This window comes from Rhinolophus hipposideros, assembly GCF_964194185.1.
Source record: "Rhinolophus hipposideros genome assembly, chromosome: 8".
Classification (NCBI taxonomy): Eukaryota; Metazoa; Chordata; class Mammalia; order Chiroptera; family Rhinolophidae; genus Rhinolophus; species Rhinolophus hipposideros.
In genome coordinates this window covers 61358188-61382835 of record NC_138054.1, presented here as the reverse complement: position 1 = coordinate 61382835, position 24648 = coordinate 61358188, and the positions used below count along the sequence as shown (strand labels likewise).

General features: G+C 37.0%; 1 pseudogene across 1 annotated transcript; it reads right to left on the bottom strand.

Annotated features, from left to right (window-relative positions):
• Nucleotides 1–8554: 8554 nt before the first annotated feature.
• LOC308501517 (spermatogenesis-associated protein 6-like) lies at nt 8555–18332 on the bottom strand (annotated as a pseudogene). Its single transcript, XR_013995409.1, has 3 exons — nt 18086–18332; nt 9790–9927; nt 8555–8629 (listed from the first exon to the last, which is right to left on the bottom strand). The product of XR_013995409.1 is annotated as a spermatogenesis-associated protein 6-like (transcript).
• Nucleotides 18333–24648: the final 6316 nt, after the last annotated feature.

The following is a 24648-nucleotide window of genomic DNA, read 5'->3' as shown; positions in this document are numbered from 1 at the left end:
TCAATTGTATATTCTATTGAAAAGGACTGTTTCTACTGTTTCTGCCATCACTCTATGCTTCAAGGCTCAGGACTCTGGAGGCTCACTGCAGGGACATCTATAAGGCAGCTCCACAACAGCCAATCCCCCTCCACCCCCCTTCTATTTGAGACCTACGTGGTTCTGACAAAGCTGACACACCACCCGAAACAAAGGTAGAACGCATGCCAGCTAAGCCAACCGCATACTACACACCCCCATCCTATTGTGATTAGAATAAACCTCAAGGCCTGATGAAAATTATGGAACACAGGCCTCTTCTTCTTAAGAACATGGGAGGAAGATGTGAGGCCTGAAACTGCTGTAACTTGGCTACCATGAATCTCATACCATGAGGTCCAGATGTAGCAATTATAAATGGATAAGCAACAAAAACAGAACCTCAAAATAAATATGTCAGTCTGGGTCCAATTAAGAATGAGAACTCACACAGGGCTAGTTTAATATAAAGAACTATTAACTACCACGGGGGTTAACGTAATGAGGGATCACCTAGAAAGCAGTGCAGAGCACTGCACAGGTAGAAGGAGCACCACTAGCCCTAGGGCTCTGACAGAGCACGGGAGGAAGAGCTCTCCCCAGGCTACCCTCCCCAGTGCTGAGATCCAGAACTTGTTATGGAGAGGACAGCCTCGATGCGCGGAAAGAGAAAAGTTGCTCGACTGCCAAGCCAGTAGGACTGACTGGAAATTCAGAATTCATCCCTCTAGGGAGGTGTATCACCAGAGGCACTTCACTGCAAAACCACCCATATGGGGACCCTTAAGGGAAGCTGCTATTGGCCGCCATGTCCTATAAGATCTGGGCACCACAGAGGATGTAAGGCCACAGAAGTCTGCTCCTAGGAAAAACCTGGTACAATGCAGGAGCTTGCCAAGCAAGCACGCTACATCTGGAAGCAAAACTCTTTCCGTCTACAATGTTACTCCAGGGCCCTCCGCTACACAAAGCTTCAGTGCCAGCGGGACAGAAAAAAAAAAAAAATTTTAAAGGGCCCAGACCAATTTCCATAGATCAGGCAAGAACATTGAATTGGAACTGAGGGGCAATAAATCAATAACCAGCACATTATATGAAGCAAAAGACTGATATAAAGAAGAAATAGAAAATTCAGTAATTATAGTGGAATGTTCAAATGCCCTTCTCTCAGTAATTGATAAAACAAGCAGACCTCCTCTAGCCCTCGAGAAATACAATCAGCAATAATACAGAAGACTTGAACATTATCAATCAACTTGACCTAAGTGATAGAAATAGATTGATACAGAATAAATTCAACCACCAATAGCAAAATACTCGTTCTTTTTAAGTGTACTTGGAATATTCTCATGGATAGATCTTTGGATAGACCATAAACAAGTCTCAGTAAATATAAAAGGATTGAAATCCTACAAATTATGTTCTCTCACCAACAGCAGAATTAAATTAGAAATCAACATTAGAAAGACATATGAGAAATCCCAAAATACTGTGAAATAAAAGAATATATTTCAAAAGAACCCAAAGATCAAAGAAGTAACCATGCACAAAGAATTAGACAATATTTTTAATGAAAACAAAATATAACATCAAAATGTAAGAAATACAGAAAAAACAGTGTGTAGAAGAGAAATTTATAGCTTTAAATATTTATATTAGAAAAGCAGAAATATCTAAAATCAATCATCTAAGCTTCCATCTCAAGATGCTAGAAAAGAAAACATCATGCACCAAGTAAAGATCAAAGTGAAAGAAGCCAATGAAATAGAAAAGACGAAAATAATAGAAAAAAAATCATTGAAGTAAAAAATTCATTCTTCAAAAATATCAACAAAATTGATAAACCTTCAGGCCAACCATGCAAGAAAAAAAGAGAAAACACAAATTGCCAAAGTCAGGAATGAAAGAAAGGACATCACTACTAAATCTACAAAAATCAAAAGGATCATAAGGGAAAGAAAGAACAACTTTAAGCAAACAAAGTAGACATCTCAGATGAAATGGACACATTTCTAGAAAGATACAAATACCAGAGTTAACTCAAGAAAAGTAAAAAAATTATATACATATGTATATACACATATACATATGTATATATATATACATATACATATGTATATATATATATGTATATATATATATATATATATATATATATATATATCAAGAGTTTGATATAGTAAGTTTAAAACCTTCCTCCACACATTCCCCCCACCCCCGACAAAAAAAACCCACAGGTCCAGATGACTTCACTGATGAATTCTAACAAATATTTAAAGATGAAATAATATCAATCCTACACAAATTCTTCCAGGAAATAGAGAAAGGAACATTTCTCCATTCTGTGAGGCCAGTATTACTCTGATAACAGAGCAAGACAAAGAAACTACTAACTACAAATCAATGTTCCTCATAGACACAAAAATCATTAACAAAATGTTAGCAAAATGAATCCAGGAAAATATAAATAGGATTATACATCATGCCCAACTAGGATTTATGCCGGGAGTGAAAGGTTGGTTGAATATTGAATACTGGAAAAACCATAATGTAATAAACCATATTAATAAAGAAGAAAAACACATGATCATCTTAACACAGAAAAAGCACATGACAAAGTCTAATACCCATGCATGATAAAAACTCTCACCCAGTTAGGAACAGATCTCATCTTCTATTAATAGAAGATCTCCTGATAAAGAGCATTTACAATAAAAACTACAGCTAACATCATATTTAATATAAAGAATGTTTTCTCCCTAACTTCAGAAACAAGTGAAGAATGTTTGCTTTCACCACTTCTTTTCAACATTGGAGGTTCAAGCCAGGGCAATAAGGTAAGAAAAAAATTAAAGGCATGAGATTGGAAAGGAAAAAGTAAAACCGCCTTTATTCTTAGACTATATAACTTTGTATATAAAAATTAACATATAAAATATCAACAATAACAAAAATCCCTACTTGAACTAAAAACAAGTTTAGCAGGTTTAAAGTTCAAGATAAATATATAAAATCAATTTTATTTCTACAGAATAGCAAACAAGAATTCAAAAATAAAATTTAGAAAACAATTATATTAATGATAATATCAAATAATAAAATACAAATAAATGTAACAAAAGAAATGTATAACCTGTATATTGAAAATTCCAAAACATTGCTCAGAGAAATTAACTGTCAGCCAAACAAACAAACAAACAAAAGAGACAAACACACCATATTCATAGATCAGAGATTTGACAATTTATGAAGAATTTATGAAGGCTGTTCTCCAAAAACTTACCTCTAGATTTAACATTATTCCTACCAACACCATTCCTTTTCAATACTCTTCATATCAAACTTCCAGCCAGCTTTAATGCAGAAATTGACAAGCTGACTCTGAAATTTATATAGAATGCAAAGAAACTACAAATAGCCAAAAACAAAGCTGAAGAACTTAACCCAATTTCAGAACTTACTATAAAGCTACAGTAATCAAGACAGCGGTATTGATATAAGGATAGCCACACAGACGAATGAACAGACTAGAGAGTCCTGAAGTCACCCTCATATTTATAGTCCATTGGTTTTCAATAAAGGTGCAAAGGCAATTCAATAGAGGAAAGGATACTTTCTTTAGTAAATGCTGGGACAACTGTATAGCCATCTATCAAAAGAGAGAGAGGGAGAGATGGGGAGAGGAGGAGATGAGGAGGAAAGGGAGGGAGAGGAGAGGAGATGAGGGGGGGAGGGGGCGGGGGAGGGAGAGTCAGAGGGAGAGGGAGAACTGGACCATCACCACTCATCTTACACAAAAATTAACTCAAAATTGATCATAGGTGTAAATGTAAGGAATAAAACTATAACATTTCTAGAAGAAAAGTAGGAGAAAATTTTTGTGATCTTGGGTTAAACAAAGATTTCATAGATATGATACCAAAAACATGATCCATACAAGAAAAAAAATGATACGCTGGCCTTCATAATTTTTGTTTTTCAGCAGACACCATAAAGAGAATGAAAAGACAAGCCACAAACTGAGAGAAAATATTTACAAATCATACAAGTGATCTGATAAATGACTTACATTTAGAATATTCTTTTTAAAAAAGAATAAAACCTTCAACTCAATAAGACAAACCACCCAATTCAAAAATGGGCACAAGATTTGAATAAGCATTTTATAAGAAATGATATATAAATACCTGATGAACACTTGCAAAGATGCTCAATATCATTAGTCATTATTGAAATATGAGATAGCACTAAACACCCACCTAAATGGCTATATTCTAAAAGACTCAGAATATAAAGTTTTGGGGATGATGTGGAAAAATCCGAACCGTCATTTATTGCTGGTCGGAGTGAAAATGGTACAGTAACTTTGGAAAACAGGTTGAGAGTTTCTTAAAAAGTGAAACATATACTTAGCATACAACCCAGCATATAGCCACATCATAGAAACATTGTTTATAATAGTCAAAAACTAGAAACATTTCTAATGTCCATCCAAATGTCCATAAAATAGAAACAGTGTTAAATCTAAAAATAATTTTTGGGCAAACTGCCTTCAAAAATCTCTGATCTATGAACATGGTATGTCATTGCAGCTTTAAAAATTTCTTTGAATTCTTTAATTTCTCTCTGAAATGTTTTGGAGTTTTCAGAAGGGAAAAAAAGTTCCATAAAACGGATTAATATTATTCATCAATAAAAAGGAATGAACTACTAATACATAGAACAACGTGGATAAACTTTAAGTACATTATTCTAAGTGAAAGAAGTTAAACACAAAAAAACCACACATTATATTAATCCAGTTATATAAAATTTCTAGAAAAGACAAATATATAGAGACCGAAAAAAAAATGAGTGGTCGCTGGTGACTGAAGTGGGCATAGGGAATGACTGCAAATATGCCTCAGGAACTTTTGGAGTGATGGAAGTATTCTAAACTGGATTGTGATGATTGTTCCAAACTGTTTAAACTTTCTAGAAATCATTCAACTACAATTACAATGGATGAATTTTGTGAGATGTAAACTATACTTCACTAAAGCCATTAAAATAAGGAAAGGAGAGAATTACGCTTTGCTATAAGGACTGTATTTCAGGGTAGCCAACTTGCTCACAAGGAAAATTTCTTTTATAAAAGAATTCCAGCTAACCAATACAGAAAGAATGACAATATGGGGGAGGATCACATTCTGTAACCCCTAAGGAAAAGATGGATCTCAACAGATGCTAAAGCTATTAAATAAAAAGGCTGATGAGGAGCTTCATAAAAGAGGCATCAGGCTGACACTACCTCGAGCCAAAAGATCAGTCTTCACATCACTAAGTTTAATGAAACTTAAGACAATCAGACATTCTGTGACACTTGATTTGGTGCAATAATCAATACACAGCACCAACTATGAAGCATTCTTTCCAAAAAATAAAATAAGCCTGAATCTAATCAAACCTCTCGGTCTATTTTCAATTTATATACCAGTGATTAAAAAGCTAACCAGCACTTAAAGGAAGCAATTAATCAAATGTACCCTGTAGGACATTCTAAAGGACCTGGTTTTTCCAATTCACAGCATTTAAAGCTAAAAAATGAGGGACATTATCACAGAAAAAATCTTAAGCGCTAAACAGCCATACAGGATGTATGAACCACACCTTGACTTGATCCTGATTTCAGCAAACCAACTACAAAAAGACATTTTGGTGACAACTGGGGAAATCTGCATAATGACTACATATTTGATGTTATTAAGGAATTAGGACTTATTATTGTGTTAGGCATGATACCAGCACAGACACACACAAACACACACACACACACACACACACACACACACACACACACACACCATGTTTCCCCTAAAATAAGACCTAGCCGGACAATCAGTTCTAATGTGTCTTTTGGAGCAAAAATTAATATAAGACCCAATCTTATTTTACTACAAGACCAGGCCTTATATAATACAATATAAGATCAAATCTTATATAACACCGGGTCTTATATTAATTTTTACTCCAAAAGATGCATTAAGGCTGATTGCTAGGTCTTGTTTTAAGGGAAACACGGTGTGTGTGTGTGTGTGTGTGTGTGTGTGTGTGTGTGTGTGTGTGTGTGTGTGTAACTATCACTCTGGCATGACCTCTAATTGATAAAGACCATATATGACCATATATGTATATATACACTCTGGCATGCCTAGTATTTGCAGTGAAATGATGAATGTACAGAATTTACTTTTAAATATTCCAACAATTTTTTTAAGTGGCAGAGTGAACATGTAATGAGATTGGCAATATGTCAAATATTATTGAAGCTGGGTAATAGACATATGGGACTTCAATATTCCTGCCTCTCTATTTTCAGTGCTTTTAAATTTTCATACTAAGAAGGTGAAGGGACAATGCAATATTTCGAAACTGAAGGGAGAAGAAAAGTAAAGAAAAAGTAGCTCAAATCTCACAAGAGAAGTCAGGATAAAGACTGATGTGGAAGTCTTCAGCAGATAAGTGATACATGAAGTCAAGTCTTTGGAGAGCATATAAGGAAACGGTAGAAACCAAGTAAAAAGAAATCAGAGAAGTGAAGCCAGTAGAATACCAGTATTCAAAGATAGGGCAGAGAAAGATGAATTTCAGAAAGATACCAAAAAGCGAAATGTCAGCACGGGGTAAAGAGATCTAAGAGAAAAAACTGAATCAGACAAATCAAGGCAAGATCGTTTCTAAATAATGATAACCACTAAGTACTCCTCTTTTTTATAGCCCCAAAACTTCAAATCAAAAAAAAAAAAATTCTTGTGTTTTTTAACAGAAGAATTTCAGAATAATAAAATAATTATCTTCATACTTTCTAAGATATACAATTTCCCAGATACTAAGACGGTCAGGAAATATTAAAAGTCATACACCCACTGGCACCAAATTGCCACCTAGCTAGTCTGCAACAGTGAAAGGCAGAATACCAAGTGACAGAATAGCTATAAAAACAATAAGACATTGACACAGGCTATAAAGAGTTCTCTGGAGAAGAGTCGCGAGACCATAAATTCCCTGAATATAAGACAATGAGCCAGCCCTATTCCTCCTTATATGCCCAGACTCTAGCATGGTGCCAGGTTTTATGTTCCTTCACTGCTAGTGTCCCAACGGGGTGAGGAGGGAATAAGGAGTGGAGGAGACAGGTGACATCAATGGTGCCCAACGCCGTTGACCTGATCCAGTTACCTATTAGACCAATCCAGTGATCGTTTTCTAACTACAAGGATAAATAACAGAGCTTTTAATGTCATGCCCAGAGCTCGAATAACTTATTCCCAAGTGTTTACCTGTGCACTGTGGCTCTCACACATAGTTGTACCTTTTTATAGTTTATTCCTAGTACTTTGAAGAATTTACTGTTATCCACAGCCTTGCAAATGTCTTTCAAATAATTTATTAACATAAAATGTAATACAAAATGCAAAAGCACATATATTTTAAGCTACCATTATGTCAGTCTTCTATTATTTACGCTCATAATCTGCAATGCAGTGAAGGGAAAGACATAGTTTTGCCTGCAGGGCAGTCCCACTTACTATGAATCTATCCTTACATCATAAACACCCTATTATCTAAATCAATAAAAAGTTCAAACACGTTTTTTGGTTTTCCACAGACCAAACACAGAAAAATAAAAAATCCCCAGCCTCTCTGTAGCAAATGTGGTTTTTTTTTATTATTTCCAGATATATTCCAAAATTCTAAAAAGTACCAAAAAAAAGTTCAAGACTTGAAAAATTCTTATTAGACCCTTTTAAACTTTTATCTAACCCAAGATTAAAGAGCACAATTATATACTTAAAAAGAGTGTTTATATAGATTCACTAAACGAAACGAATCTTATATTTTTTATATATTCCATATCCTTACTAATTTCGGTTCTGCTCAATCTATCAAATAGCACATACTAAGGAAGGTGTGCTAAAACGCTAAAAATTAGTGATTCTTTACAATTTCTTTTTGTAATTATGACAATATTCTTTACTGTTAGATTCACACAGTTCGGAAATACACCTTCTTAACGAATTGTTCTTTTTATCATTTGTAGCGAATATCTTTAGCTCTATTCTTTTTCCCTAAAACTCATTTTATAGGTATCCTAATTTTTCATTCTCTTAACTGCCGTTATCTCTTAACCTCTCTAATATTTTCATACATTTTTTTCTCTTTGCTGCATTACAGATAATTTCCCCATATTTGTCTTCTAGTTTACTAATTTTTTTCATTGATTATGTCCAATCTAACTTTCTATAGGGTATTTTTTTATTTGTTTGTTTTTAAACCTTAAGCATCTATGGCCTTTATTTTGGGAATTTCTATTTGATCATTTTTCAAATCTGCCTACCCTGTCATCACAGGGTCTTGTTCTTAAGAGTCTTGATTGCTTTTTCAGATTTTTAATTATATTAAAAAAGGCTTTCTTTATATTCTCTTTGAAATTGTTATTCCATTAAACTGAGTTCTCAGAAAAAAAAAAAGAGCACAATTATAAAATGTCTTAGAATCAGAAACTAAAAGTTAAAAACTTACATTCAAGCTGGGCAACCACATCTCCAGGGTCTACTGCTTCAGGGAACACCTACAGCGAGAGGGAGAGGGAGAACAGGAAGTGAAAAGAACATAAATATGAAACAGTCCCTGTGTTTTCCCTCTTATTCCCAAAATATTCCTTTCCCAACCAAATAAACTTCTGACATTACTGAGAACTGTCACTTCCTCTCAACTTCCCAAGATCACTATGGAAGACTTTACAAACAAACAAACATTATAGCTGGCTCTGTCTCCCTCTTCCACTTCATCTGCTGGCGTTCTTCCCTTTGTTTTGTTACCATGGTCATACTGGCCTTCTTGAAGTTCCTCCGATTTATCAAGCTCATTCTCAACAAGTATTTACAATTGTTATTCCTCTATCTAGTTTTTCCCTTAGACTTTTGAATGACTGATAATTCAGGCTCAGCTTAAATGTTTATTGCCTTCTCTAAGCACTCATTAAAACAATCACCCTAATCCATCAGTCCCTTTCTGTCCCCTTTACCCTCCCTTTATTCTCTTCAAGACACTTTATCACTAAAATTGCATTTTTCATGTGTTTACTTGATTACTGTGTGTTTCTTCTATTATAATGAAAACTCCAAGAGGGGAAGATGTTTGTCTACTCAGTTCCTAGAAAAGTGCGTGGAACAGAGCAAGTAGTGGGTAATTATTTGTGGAGAAAAGGAAGAAGGGAGGGAGAGAATGAAAGAGGAAAGGAAGGAGGGTGGGAGGCAGGCAGGGAGGCAGGGAGGGAAGAAGAGAAGGAAAGGAAATTTTAAAAGTGAGAAATATGATTGGTAATAATTAATCAAAAGCAGCAGTTTTAGGGGGGGAGAAAGAAGAGAGACTTACAGAAAGAAATACTAGACAGCCATAAGTAAAATACAACCTATTCTTACCTGTTAATATCTCCTCCCTCTTTTTTATGAAAATGATTATTTAGAATTCAAGATGCTTTATTTTCACAAAGCTCATTATGACAATTTTAGGAATAAAATGACCCATCATGAAAAAGAGGCAACTGATTCAGTGTATAATATAATGCATTTTTATTTTCAAGCTTCCAGATTTATGTTACAAATCTCCTTTTGAAAATTAAATCAAAGTACATAGACAGCAATAATAATTCGTGTTCTGAGATTTTATTCAAAATTTGGAGCCACTTTCACTTTTGCTTGTTAATTTTGATTAGAGATTTGAACTCACCCTTTCAAACACCATTCTGGCATTGAAGACCAGTGGGAAAGTGGCTGGGACACATTGTGTCTTTTTGTATTGGCCAAACACACAGATACTAAGATAGATGTCCTCCTTGTCTTTCAGCACCACTCCTGGACAAGTTACCTGAAAGATATTAGATAGAATTATATAACTGCCTAATGAATTCCCTGACCTAGCCTGCTAACATGACTTACAAAACATTACATAAAGCACTAGTCAGCTACGCTAATAAAAATGTGCACACATGCAAAGGTTGAGAGAGGTTCTGGCATTTACAGAGTTAAATGACATGTCTTCACAACTTCCATCCCTCTGAGAGATCTATGAGTTTCCATTTGGTTATTTGCACCACATTTGAAGCTCCACGAGTGTACTGGCTCTTGGGACAGATACTAATAGTTTGAAACAGTCATCCTTAGGCATCCACTCTATGCTGAATGCTTATACAAACTTATTCAGTATCGTTTAATCACAAAGGATTAAGACTCAGCACTCATAATAGAAGACAAAAAAAATAACCAATTAAAAAAGCACAAATTTGACATGTATTACCCTAAATAGCAGGCCATACCCTCCCTCATCATCAAAAGCAATATGACAAAGTTTCAAAGCAAGGGAATTGTAAGTTTCTAACGCAGTGAAATAGTCTTAAAATAAGAAATTGCACTTAACTGTCCTCATGGTTGACAGGAAATATAGGCATAAAATGTGGGGTTTCTAAAAAATATGTGGCGCACTCTATCAAGCGCTGCAGTATTTCATTGTCAGTGATCAGCATGTCCTCAGCGGGACTTGAAAGGCTAAGATTTGAATCCAACCTACCCACTTAGTACTATTATTCACCACCCTCCAATCACAGAATCAAATTATATCTTTTATTGTTCTCTGAACACACACATTGCTTTGTTGCCTCACATTCTTCCATTATCTGGATTACTATTCCTTTCTACTCCATTCCATCTTCTCCTCATTTACTCCCATCACCTGCCAAGGCTTATACCAACTGCCATCTCCTACACAAAACTTCTCTTGATTCACCAGCTATCATTACTCAATTCAACCTAATTTTGACATTTGTTATGAATTTACTATATCTAAGTAAATATGTTTTAGAGTCTCGTAAAATTGTATAGTTCTCTTACGGTCCTAATTATTGTCTCCTTGCATTTGAATTAAGCGGGTACATTTCACCTCTTTTATTTGACGATAAATTCCCTGAGGACAGACATTTTGTTTTCCTCGTCAGTGTATCCAAAAACACTGACTTTCTGTATTAAGAAGAAGCTCAGAGATGATCTAGTATAGATTTGGATTTTTTTTAATATATATGAAAACAACAGAACCCCAAGAAAGGATAGGTGATTTACTTACTTAAAAATCACACAGTAAACAATGAATCACACAATACATTCAAAATGCTTAGAACAGTGTCTGACAGAGCATTTATTCAATACTAAAACTGACTCTATCTACAGCTTATTAAATTTTCCATTTTTTCCCTAATACATTCGGTACTGATTATTAAAATCAAGGTTCTCGGCAAACCTCATTCTGTATATCAGTTCATTTACTATTCTACCTCATTAAAACCAAACTGTCTTAGAGTCCCTCAAATTTGTGCTCTCCAATATGATACCTGCTAGCCACTTATTCCTATAGATATGGCTAGTCCAAACTGAGATGTGTTGTTATTCTTGTAAAATATAAGATTTTGAAGATTTTGAAGAACTGTTTGAAAAGATTTTGAAGACTTTTACCAAAAAAATGTAAAATGTAAAAAAACCTGCCATTTGCCAACAACTTGGATGATGGACCTTGAAAGCATTATGCTACGTGAAATAAGTCAAATAGAGAAAGACAAATACTATATGATATCACTTATATGTGGAATATAAAAGAGACAGACTCAAGAGAAACAGAGGAGAGTGGTGGTTATCAGGGGTTCAGGGGTTGTGAGGGAACAAGATATTGGTCAAAGAGTACAAACTACCAGTTATAAGATTAGCAAGTTTGGGGATCTAATATACAGCAGGTGAGTACAGCTAATAATACTATATTATATACTTGAATGTTGCTAAGAGTATAGATCTTAAATGTTCTCACTACAAAAAGAAATGGCAACTATGTGATGAGAGGAGGTTGTAGCTAATACTATCGTGGTAACCATTTTGCAATTTTTTAAGTGTATGAAATCAACACATTGTATTCCTCAAGCTTACACAGTTCTGTGTCAATTCATATCTCAATAAAACTGGAGGAAAAAAACCAATAGCATTGATACAGAACCACTGTCTCACAAACAACAAAGATGAATTATCATAAAAAAGTTAGAGTTAGTTCATACTGGAGAGAGAGAGAGAGGAATGGATATTTCAGAAGTTCAAAATCTATTGTGATCTAAGTCAAGTTAGTGGCTACCTTCGGGATGGGAAGGGGGCAGGTGGAATGGCTGGGAGGAATGGCACACAAGGGGGCACTGTGGGTTGCTAATAATATTCGAATTATTGATCTGGGTAGTGATTACACACTTAGGATTTGTGCACTTTATGAATGTATGCTACAGCTCCATAAAAAGTTAAGTTAAAAAGATAATAGCATTGTTTGTTTATCAGTGACAACAAGAAAAATTAGAAAATGATAAAGGCATTACCAAAAAAAGCAAAACTAAAGTGAAAAAATAAGCTTCAACTAGATCTTCAAAATTTACATAACATATATCCAATAGAGGTTAGCATCCAAAACACTATTTTACAATTTACCTATATATATGTAACTGAAACATAAACCAATACTCTTAACTGAAAAAAAAAGAAATAATTTATAATAAAATATACTCGTATATTCGACATGTAAATGCTCAAGCAGGACTAGCTAGAAGATAAATTTTGCACCTATACACAGAATCTACATGAAATAAACAGTTTCAAAGGCAGAATGACAGGTGTCACATATTGGCAACTCCAATACAAGCAGTGCTGCCATTGGTGTCATGATTTTCCCAAAAAAAAGTATATTCTTACCAGAGTCCCACATAAAACAAAGTACACTATTTCCTCAGTTTACATGGTAATTGTATTCCAGGAAAATTCATGGTATTTTAAAACCTTTCAAAAAGGGAGACTTTGTGCGTATGCATAAAACAGAGTTAGGCTCTTAATATTTAATAATTATAAATAGATTTCCATCTACATATTCTATGGACCATTCATGTCAAGCAGAATACCAGACAACTAACATTAACAGGACTCCACCACCAACAACAACCACTATGACAAACAAGGTTAGCACAACAAATTTCTAAAATGCTCCTTAGAACACAGTACCTGCTTTTGAAAACAACTTGACCTATCGACAACAGGAAATATGTGCAAATATACTAATTGTGACATTGTAATACTAAAAAAAGAGGAAAACACTGGCATTTAAAAGTTCATTAACGGGAATAAAAATTAAATCACTGTCATATAAACATACCGCACTACATAGCAATTAAGAAAATGAACCAGATCTGCAAGAAACTCTGACAATTCTCAAAAAACGGTCAAGTGGAAAAAACTGGTTTGCAGAAGGATACATACAGTATGACGCCATTTGTGTAAAGTGTTAAATAAAACCATAGCATAGGTAGTACATAGACATACACAAATATGTGGAAAAGTACAAAAGCCTGAATGAAAAGAATACACTCCAACCTCAGGATGCTGATTACCTTAAATCCAGGGAGGGAGGGAAAACTGACCGTGTTCAGGAAAGGTACAAAGGGGCCTTATCTAGATCTGTAATATTTCATTTCTTAAAAACAGAAATCCACAGCAAACACATAAAATATAGCATTTGTTAAATTGGAGAGGGGGAGAAACCACAGTATTCAGGCTATTTTTCTTTTTCTGTAAGTTTGAAGTATTTTATCAAATTTTGTTTTTTACTTTTTTTTTTTAAGTCAATATTCCAGGGAAATGTACCACCAATTGTAGCGTCACAGAGAAACCACTCCACAGAAACGTGAATAAGGTTCACAAATATTCATTTTTGATTGAAAAGGACCCAAATCTGCTTGCCCCAACGCTATCAGTAATTTGAGTGAGGTAATTTGATGAAGTGAGTGTAGAGAAGAAATACTGGGAACTGTATATAAACTAACCCCAAACTGACACTACTCAGGTCAGGCAAATGGGCCGGTTTCATGGATTTTGTATTTCCAGTTTCGTCCTCTATTTTCCCAAATAATCTCATGAAAATTGAACTAGTGAATAATGACAAGGAGACAGATAGAAGAAGCAGCAACAATACTTTTCCATATCACAGATAAAACGTTTCAAATATTAAAAGTATAAGTGACGGGAAATATAGATACAGAAAACAAACTGATGATTGCCAGAGTGGAGAAGGACTGAGTGAAAAAGGTGAAAGGAGTAAGAAGTACAATTGGCAGTTACAAAACAGTCACGGGATGTAAGGTACAGTATAGGGAATTTAGTCAATAATATTGTAACAACTATGTATGGTGTCAGGTGGGTACTAGACTGATTGGGGGATCATTTTGTAAATTACATAAATGTCTAACCACTATGCTGTACACCTGAAACTAATATAAAATAATACTGAAGGTCAATTGTAATAGAAAAAATAAAAATTGAAAAAAATGGTTAAAAAATAAAATGTTAAGTGATAGGAAATATAATTCTTTTGCTGCTCTTTAAAAACAAGTTACGTGATATGTTATTATTTCATACTCCAAAGATTCTCTAAGAAAAGTCACACTTTCCTCCTAGCAATATCTTTTTCTTTCAGGTCATATGTCTCTCTCTGTTGAGGAACACAAACTGTTGTTATATACCAAAACCTTTCATGTTTTACTGTGTTTGCTTACGTATTACCACAGTATTAGACATATTCGGTTACCACTAACAGACGATTGCAGCAAAAACAAACATGGAAGGCGAAGATAGGAGAGATGAGAGGTGAATGGAGTGCCATACTTTCAATAGGAAAATCAAAGTAAAACATCTAATTTACAGTGTATAGGAATTGGGAACAAATTAAATGTTACCACAAAGAGAAAAAAATAAAACCATAACACAACAGGGGATATTCTATATCTGAGCATAATCTCTTCAAAAGGTAATGTGCACCAAAAAATTTTATAAGAATGAATGTTCATACCGTGTTTCCCCGAAAATAAGCCCCAGTTAAGCCCAGATGGACGCATTTAGTACATTATGACGATGTTCCAGAAGAAGATGGCATGATTGTATTTGAATAAATGTAGATTGTTGTACATGAAAAAATAAGACATCCCCGGAAAATACGCTCTAAAGAGTCTTTTGGAGCAAAAGTTAATATAAGACCCAGTCTTATTTTGGGGGAAATACGACATAAAATCCGGTCTTATTTTCAGGGAAACACGGTAGTAGCTTTATCCATAGCAACCACAACCTGATAACAACCCAAATAATCATCAGTAAAAAAAAGAAACATGTTATAGTATGCACATACAATAGAATTCTACTACTCCACAATCTATTAGGTTGGTGCAAAAGTAACTACAGTTTTTGCAATTATTTTTAACCTTTTAAACCGCAATTACTTTTGCACCAACCTAACAAAAGAATAAATTACTGATAAAAACACCAACATGGATGGTGTGTTTCCAAAATATGCTGAGCAAAAGAAGCCAACACAAAATAAGACGCATTACATGGCTCCATTTAATGTGACACTCAAGTACTAGCAAACTAATCTACAGTTACCAAAGTCAGAACAGTAGCTCTCTCTACATGGAGCTTGAAAGTGGTATAAGGTAATTTTCTGGGGTCATGGAAGTGTTCTAAATTTTGATCGGAATAATGGTTACATGAGTGTATAAATTTATCTAAATTCAATTTTAAAAAAGGAAACATCATGGAAATGAAAACGTAGAACTGCTCTACATAAAATGGACTAAAAAGAGCTAACAAGAAAATGCAACGTGTAAACTTTCAAACTGGTTTGAAAAAGTTAACTACGCAATTCATTCTTGGGGACAACTGAAGAAACTTGAATAGGAACTAGATACTAAGAAATGATCACTAATTTCTTAGGTGTGATAATGGTTTTGTGGTTCTGTACAACCACCTTTATTTTTAGAAGATGCATACTGAAGTATTTAGGAGGGAAATATGTCATCAACAATTTACTTTCAAATTTTCAGAAAAAAACACATTTATTTTACACATATGTATATACATTTAACAGGGCTTGTACTGCTTAGAAAGCTTAGCCTCCTGGTGCAGACGTGCCTCTTAATAGTTGTGCAACCTTAGAAAAATAATCAGTTACGCTAAGCCTCCATGATTTTCTCACCTATAAAAAGGAGTAAATTCCACGATGGCTAAGATTTCTTAGAAATGTGCAATTCTGTAACTCAGATGTTTGAAAAAATAGGAAATGTTTACAGTTGCATGATGTCTTAAGCTTCTATGAACAACAAAACTCCATTGCACAGTCATTCACTTTCTGCAGTACAACTAATACTGAGGAGAAAGCGTAATGAAATAAAATTTGATCCTCAAACCCCTTCAGGCAGTAATCAGTTACAGTACAGCAAAGCACTTCCTCTTGGAAGGTCCGTGTGGCCAAGGAAGGGACACAGCGCAAGCCCGTCAGGCAGCTGCAGTCACCAGGCTGCAGTACCCCATTGGTTAGCGGGAGGAAGCGGCAGCCAGTAACAAAGGCTGCTGCGTTTTACTAACTGCCCTGAGCTAGCGGTTTAGAAAGCTTCGTGTATGCTTGCTGTGAACGAATCTGACTTTACAAAAAAGTTGCCAAACTTTGGCAAGCTGTGGAAAGAAAACATGGGAAGCTAGGGCTACGGAGTTTCCAACAGAGAAAAAAATCTCTGCTGGCTTAAACGGAAAGTACCAGAAACTTGCATGTCTTCCACCCCTGCCTCCTACTCTGCCCTACCCAGCCTTTCCTCCTTTAAGACCTAACAGAAGACCTGAAGCAGTCTTGTGACTTCCCTGGAGGCTTGTTTCCTGGACAGTGCTGCAGCAGCCTCATTCTAATGTGAGGAGGCACAACCTGGAAAGGGGGGGGCAGGTGGGGAGGGAAGCCTGGCCTGCAGGGTGTGCAGGGAGGAAGTGGGAGGAGGTACTTGGTGCAGCACCCAGGCGAGTGGTGTTGGACATTTAAGTACCCTCACAGCCCCCACCCGCAGTTTTGCTGGGAGATGGAAGGCTGAGCGGAGACAAGGTGGGAGGAAAGAAAAAGGACTGAAGGAGGAAGTTTGGTTCCCAACAGCTTGCTGATCTAAAATGGGGGCATGGAAAGGCTCTTCCCCGCTGTCCTCTAGACGGGAGAAGCTGGAGCTCTCAGCGGAAGAGGAAAATGAGGGGGTTCTCTAAAGAATGCAGGGGAAGGAAGTTTTCTCAAGTCCAAGCCCCCTCACTTGAGGAGGACTTGGGGTTCTCTGCCTGGGCTGCATTTGCACAGCAGGTCGGGGGAAAGGACCCTTTCAGCAAGTCTGCAGCGTGACCCGGTGGCTTTGCAAGCCCTGCAGAGCGACTTCGGCGAACGAGTAGTTTCCCTTTAAAAGTTGGTGCCTTTCTTACAGTGCCAGGAAGAAGGAGGGTTCCCTCTCAGCGTCGGGAGGATTTCGGGCCTGGAGGGGCCTGGAATGATTTCTGAGGGGTTGGCCCTGGGAGAGGCAGGGGTTGATGGCGACGTGCTTTGTGCAACGATAAAACGCTTCAGCAGCTGGGTGTGGGGATTGTACACTGAAGACTGGAGGTAAAGGACGCGAATCAGAAGCTTGGAAATTTGAAAAAGTCTGGCCTGCAGTGATTTGGGAAGAAATGCCCCCCCCCCACTCAAGACTGAAGAGAAGCGGGACCAGTGATACTCTCTCACTAAGAAGGGGGGCCAAAAAAGAGGAATTTAAAGAGAAGCCTCTCCTCCCCCCCCAAAAAAAAACCAATTCACTGGAAAGTTGTGGGCGGAAAGAGGGTCTCTGAAGCGGTTCGGATATGATCCAAGAAACTCCAACTGGAAGTTGGGATGAAGCGAGGAGGGCTGAGGTGGGGGGGTCAGACCTCTGCGAGGCTGGAGGGGGAGGGCGCCCGTGAGGCTGGGGAAGAGCGAGGTGACAAAGGGTCCGCGTCCCTAAGGATGAGTTAGGGGGTGAAGGAAGTTTGGAGGTGACTCGGGGTTCTCGGAGGTGAACAGAAAAGGCGCTGCGAGTAAACTCCAGGGGCTCACTGACACCCAGGGCGGCGGGGCTGGGGGAGCGACCGGTACTCACAGAGCGGATCTCCAGCGCCAGGGCGCATTGCAGCGCCTTCACCTTCGGCATCCGCGCGGGATGGGGCGGCGGGGAAGGACCCCGGCCTCGGGCCCGAGTGAGGCGAGGAGACGCAGGGCGGGGCGGGGACGGGGAGGAGACGAGGCGGCGGCAGCGGTGGCAGCTGTGGCCCCCAGGCCGGGGCCCGCGGTCCAGCCTGGGTCCCGCCCGAGCAGCAGCTGTGCGCGGGGCGGGGACTCGTTGTCATGGCAGCCAGGAGGGGCGGGGCCGGAACAGGCGGAGCGGGGACGAGCCGAAGCCACCGCGCACGAGGGCGAGCGGCTGGGGGCGGGGCTGGGGAACGCCCGCGGGGCGGGGCCGCAATAGGAGGCGGGGCTTCCAAAGGGGCGGAGCGGGGGTGGGGTGGGCGCAGTTCTTCTGTGACATCAAACTGGGCCCAAAGCTGGACAAAGGACAGAATAGCTGGTTGTGTAATGGGACAGTGCACAGATCAGGGAGTTGGACCTAAACTCAGGAGTTCTCAAGTAAAACTCCAGTTGCCTTCCTGAGAAGAGAAGGATCATTTTGAATCGGATCATCATTTTCCTCTTCCTAGTCTCCTCTTGTGATTCCCTTCTTGTTAGTGCGTCCCTGTCCTCTTTCTTTGAGGATTCCAATGGTCATGCAGGGTCTCAGCTCCCGCTCCCCACATAAGAACACAGGATATGGTGAGGCCAAAAAGGAACACCCACGGAGCCATAGATAGGGGAGTCATACCACTATAGTCTCGCTGGCGGCTGGGTTGGAGACACAGGAAGCAGGAGCCACATGATTCGCAACGTGCCATCAGCTTCTCTGCCAACCAACCCACTAACCAACCAACCAACCCCTCAACGTAGCCACGGCAGTTATATTAGTGGCTAATGGCTAACTGGTAATAGCTGATGGCCACCCAGCCACAGCGGATGGCCCTCTAATAACTGAGCCAGCACCTTTCCACGTGAGGCCGAGAGCCTGGAAACTGCTCTCTGGGACTCTGTCCCCACACCTATCTAATTCACCTGTATATGCATCTCAGTGTAAATTGCTTAAATTGAGCTGTCGATGAAGGGCCAACAATAAATCCAGTTGGGAAGGGCGTGGGCCATATACCATCAAAGATGAAAAGAATCTAATAGATTGCCCAATCCAATCGCTTTAAAAATCATTTTTAGTGCAAAATATACATACAGACATTAGTACATAAAACATATTCATCTTAAGTATTAACAATAAAGCATATACCTGTGCAACTAACACGCAGCTTAAAAAATAGAACATGACTAGACCTCAGAAATGCCCCAAACATTGCTTTGTCTTTCTTTCCCTGGAAGTAACCACTACCCTGACTTTTGTTACAATAATTCCCTTGCTTTCTAAATACTTCTGCTATTCATATATGTACTTCTAAATAAGATATTGTTTAATTTTTTCATGTTATGTTACATAAATGGAATTAATACTAGATGTATTCTTCTGCGACTGGCTTCTCTCACTATGATGTTGTGGAATTCACCCAGTGTTGATGCTGTGTAGCTGGAAGTTTTTTCCATTGACAGATAGCACTCTACTATGTATATGAATATATATTGATCTATTTATGTTTTCTACTGTTGACGGTCACTTGCACTGTTTCCATTTTGGGCTATTAAGAATGTTATTATGAACATTCTAGTACATCTTTACTAGTGTACACGTGCTAGAGTGGGAGTGGATTGATTTTTAATGAGTTTGCACATGTGAGACTTTAATAGGTAATGCTACACTATTTTCCAAAGTAGTTTTACCTATTTATATTTCTGTAGGGGGTATATAAGAGTTCTTATTTTTCACATCCTCACCAACATTTGATATTGTTGGTATTTTTAATTTTTATATATTTGGGTTTCTATAATTCAGGTATCTCACTGTGGGTTTATTTTGCATCTCTGATTACTACTGAGGTTGTGCACCTTTTCATGTTTTGATTAGTCTTTCCATTTTCTCTTTGCGAACTGCCTAGTAGTTCTATTGCTCATTTTTCTACTGGATTCATTCTCTCTCTCTCTCTCTCTCTCTCTCTCTCTCTCTCTCTCTCTCTCTCTCCTGTTTTACATGAGTTCTATATATCTTCTAGATATGAATTTTTTTGTCTATTATATATGTTGCATATATCTTCCCCAATTTGTGGTTGCTTGGTCTTTTAATTTCCCATGTAGTGTGTGGTGAACAGAAAATTAATTAAGTCATGGAGTACGAGTATTCTTAGTTTGACCAAATAATTCCAAGTTGTTGTCCACAGTGTCACACTAGTCTACCAATGCTTGAGGGTTACTATGCCCCACATTCTTCTCAACCTTGGTATTGTCAAGCTTTCTTCTTTTCCCCAGTGTAACAAATATAAAGTACCATCTCACTATTGAATTTCTGAGATTATGGATGAGTCTGAGCATATCTTTATATGTTTATAAGAGTTTTCTGCTTTCTTTACTATATATAAATTGTCGGCTCATATCCTTGGCCCTTTTTTCTATTGGGGTTTGTGTATTTCTTAGAGTAGTTTGTGGGTACTCTAGTTATTAATCTCTTGTCAATTTTAGATATTATGAATACCTTCTTTTTTACCTACTTATAAACATTGTCCAGGGTATACTTCACCTGTAGAAATACCTTACTTTAATATAAATCAACCAATCATTTTTGCCTGATATTTTGGTTTTTGTGTTTATATTTCTTACATTTTAAGAATCTTTCCCATTCCTAGATGACAGAAATATTTTCTTCCATCAACTTCATAGTTTTACCTTTCACATTTTGATATTTAACCCACCAAGACTCAATCTTTGTACATGAGGTTAAATAGAAACCCAAGGTCCATTTTGTTTATTTGTTTTTCCTCTAGAGAGTAAGCTTGATTTACCAGCAATATCTCTAAACTTTCCATTTTTCCCCTGACTGATTTGCGGCACCATTTGTATAATACAAAAGTCTGATAATTAAGTTCACGAACTTGTAACGATGTTGCTAACCTTTTTTGATATCAGAGGGACTATTCATTATGAATTTGTACCAACTGGACAAAGAGTTAACCAAGTTTACTATTTGGAAGTGCTGAAAAGCCGGCGTGAAAAAGTTAGATGACCTGAACTTTTCACCAGTAATTCATGGCTCTTGCATCATGACAATGCACCAGCTCACTGTCTTTGAGGGAGTTTTTAGCCAGTAAACAAATAACCGTATTGGAACACCCTCCCTACTCATCTGATCTGGCCCCCAATGACTTCTTTCTTCACCCAAAGATAAAGGAAGACATTTTGATGACATTCAGGACATCAAGGGTAATATGATGACAGCTCTGATGGCCATTCCAGAAAAAGAGTTCCAAAATTGCTTTGAAGGGTGGACTAGGCACTGGCGTCAGTGCATAGCTTCCCAAGGGGTATACTTCGAAGGTAACTATACTGCTATTCAGCAATGACATATGAAGCCCTTTTTCCTAGGATGAGTTCGCTAACATAACTGTCAGACTTCATATATTAACTACCTAAAGCTTTGTATTCAAACTTTCTATTCTGTTCCAGTGTTCTTTTCATCTATTCTTGTAACAATATCACACTGTTTTATTACTATGACTTCTTAACATCCTGTTCAGCAAAACTCTTTTTTTATGAGATTGATTTAGCTATTTGTGATCCTTCATTGCTTCGTTTTATTTTAGAGTAAGTTTATCAATTTCCTCTAACAGTCCAACTGGAAATTTTATTGTGATTATTAAATCTATAAACTAATTTCAGGAATTGACATCTTAGAAATATGACATCATCCTATCCAAGAACATAAAATTGCTTGTTCATTTATCACATCATTTTCAATGTCCTTTATTAGAGGTTTCAAGTTTCCTGCATAAAGTTCGTACTTAATTCCTAGGTACTAGGTTGGTACAAAAGTAATTGCGGTTTAAAATAATTGCAAAACCCACAATTACTTTTGCACCAACCTAGTATTTAATTACAGACATTAAGACATTGTGTCCCTTCTCAGGTGATAAAATGAGGAATACACAACACCACCTTTCATGCCAAAATTCACACTTAAATCTGACCAAGCATTCAAATCTATCACCAAGGTACAAGAAATATAATGTTCAAAGTAACTAACTTGTTAAGCAAAACCATAATGATGTAAACAGAAAAATAACAATATGATTTCTTCAAACAATTAAATTGAAAAGGAAAAATCAACAAGGGAGATCCTATGTATCAAAAGAGATTAAACAGACGGAACCTAATATAAACTATTTATGAGACAATAGGGGAAATTTGAATGCTGACTGCACATATAATGATTTCAAACCTTTTTTTGTTAAAATATTTTTAAGGAATGATAATGGTACTGGGGTCCTGTTCTTTAAAAAAAACCCTTATTTTTTTAAAAAGTCATGCACACTGAAGTCTTTATGAATGATATATGATGTCTTGGATTTGCTTCAGAAACGTCAGTGGAGGTGGGAGGTGGTAATGATGGAAAGTGGGTGAGGGTATGGATGAAACAAATTAGCCATATAATTCTTGAAAGTTGATGACAGGTATGCTGGAATTCATTATACTATTATTTCTACTTTTGTATATGTTTACTTCCACATTAATTCTTACAAAAGTAAATAGGTATTGAACAGTGTCAAGTGATTTTTCTATACTGATTATTGAAATAATCATGTGAGCTTTGTAAACTTTAGCCTATTTATAAAATAAATTACTTTGATAGAATTTTCTGCTGCTGTGCCTTCCTTGTAGTCCCATTCAATATTATTTTGTGAATATGTTTTTGTATTATGTTAGCTAATATTTTATTTAGGTTTTTGCACCTGTGTTCATAAGATAATTGGACCTATAATTTTCTTTTCTTTATTTTCCTTACCCAGTTTTGGAATCTGGATTATACCAGCCTTATAAAATAAGAGCATACTTCTATATTAGACAATTTATTTGCTCCTGTCCACAGGTTTCCAAAGCTCTCTTCATTTTTCTTCTATCTTTTTTTCCTCAGATTCTTTAGTTTGTATATTTTATATTGATGTGTCTTCAAGGTAACTGACTCTTTCTTCTGCCATCTGCGATCTGTCAGGCCCATCCAGTGAAGTTTTCATTTCAGTTAATGTATTATTCAGTTCTAAAATTTCCATTGGTCTTTTTTTTTTTTTTTTTTTTTTGGTTTCCACATGTCTCTGAGATTCCCTATTTATTCACTCATTAAGACCAATTTTCCTTTACTCTTTGAACATAATTTCTTTAATTTTTTGAACATGTTTACAAGAACTGCTTTAAAGTCTTTAGAGGCTATATTCAACATTTGTGCCTTGTTGAGTTATGTTTCTACTAACTGCATGTTTTCGTGAAAATAGTAAATAGGTCACATTTACTATTTCTGTGTGTGCCTTGTGATTTTTATTGAATACTGAGTATTTTGAGGAACAGATTATAAGACCCTGGAATCTATTATCTTTTTCTGAAGAATATTGATTCTTGTTTTAGCAGGCAGTTTAATTACTGGCTGATTATCTTAAACTCGTGTAGACTTAGTGATATATTTGTTAGTGCAGATATGTGTAAAGCCCAAGACGTTTTTAAAGCTCCTCTAACTTGATAGGACTCAACTTCTAAACTATGTCTCATCTACAGGTTTTGTTAGGCTTGGTTATAGACTTTGTTAAGGCAAATCTAGTGTTAAGGCAAATCTTACTATAGGGTATGTATGTACCCTATAGTAAGGCCCACACTAGATTTGCCTTAACAAAGTACCCTATACATACCCTATAGGGTATGGTCCTTTCTGGTAAAGTGCAACCTTTCTGGTCTATCAGTTGGAATCCAGGAGTAATAACAAAGTGTTAAAAAGATCTCTCCACATGGAAGGTTCACAACTCTGATGTTCCTCAGCAGTGCTTGATCTCAAGAATCTCTGTTCTGCTCCCAACCCTGTAGCAGCTGCTAACTAGAAAGCCTCAGGTGGTCTCACCCTGCACATGTGAAGTTCATCCCTCAGCCTTGAACATTTGGGGAAATCCCTCATAGGTTTCTGGGCTATCTCTGCACAGCTCTCAATCAGTTTGGGCTGCTATAATAGAACACCATAGACTAGGTAGCTTATAAATGACAGAAATTAATTTCTCATCATTCTGGAAGCTAGAAGACAAGATCAGGGTGCCAGCATGTTGGGTTCTGGTAAGAGCCCTCTTCTGGGTTGCAGATGGCCATTTTTTCTTTGTATCGTCACACGGAGAAGTGGGCAAGAGAGCTCCCAGGTGTCTGTTTTATAAAAGCACAATCCCATTTGTGAGGGATCCCCCCAAGTACAAATATCATCACATTGGGGGTTAGAAGTTCAATATAGGAATTCGGGGTGGGATGGGCTGGGGGGAATACACAAACATTCAGTCCATAGCAAATAGGTGTTCCCTCTGTCTTCAAGTTTCAGCCTCATACAAAAATTCAGCTGCCAATTTCTAAGCCCCACACATAGAATTTTGGTGAAAATTCTAATATGCTAAGTAGCGACATTGTGAATGG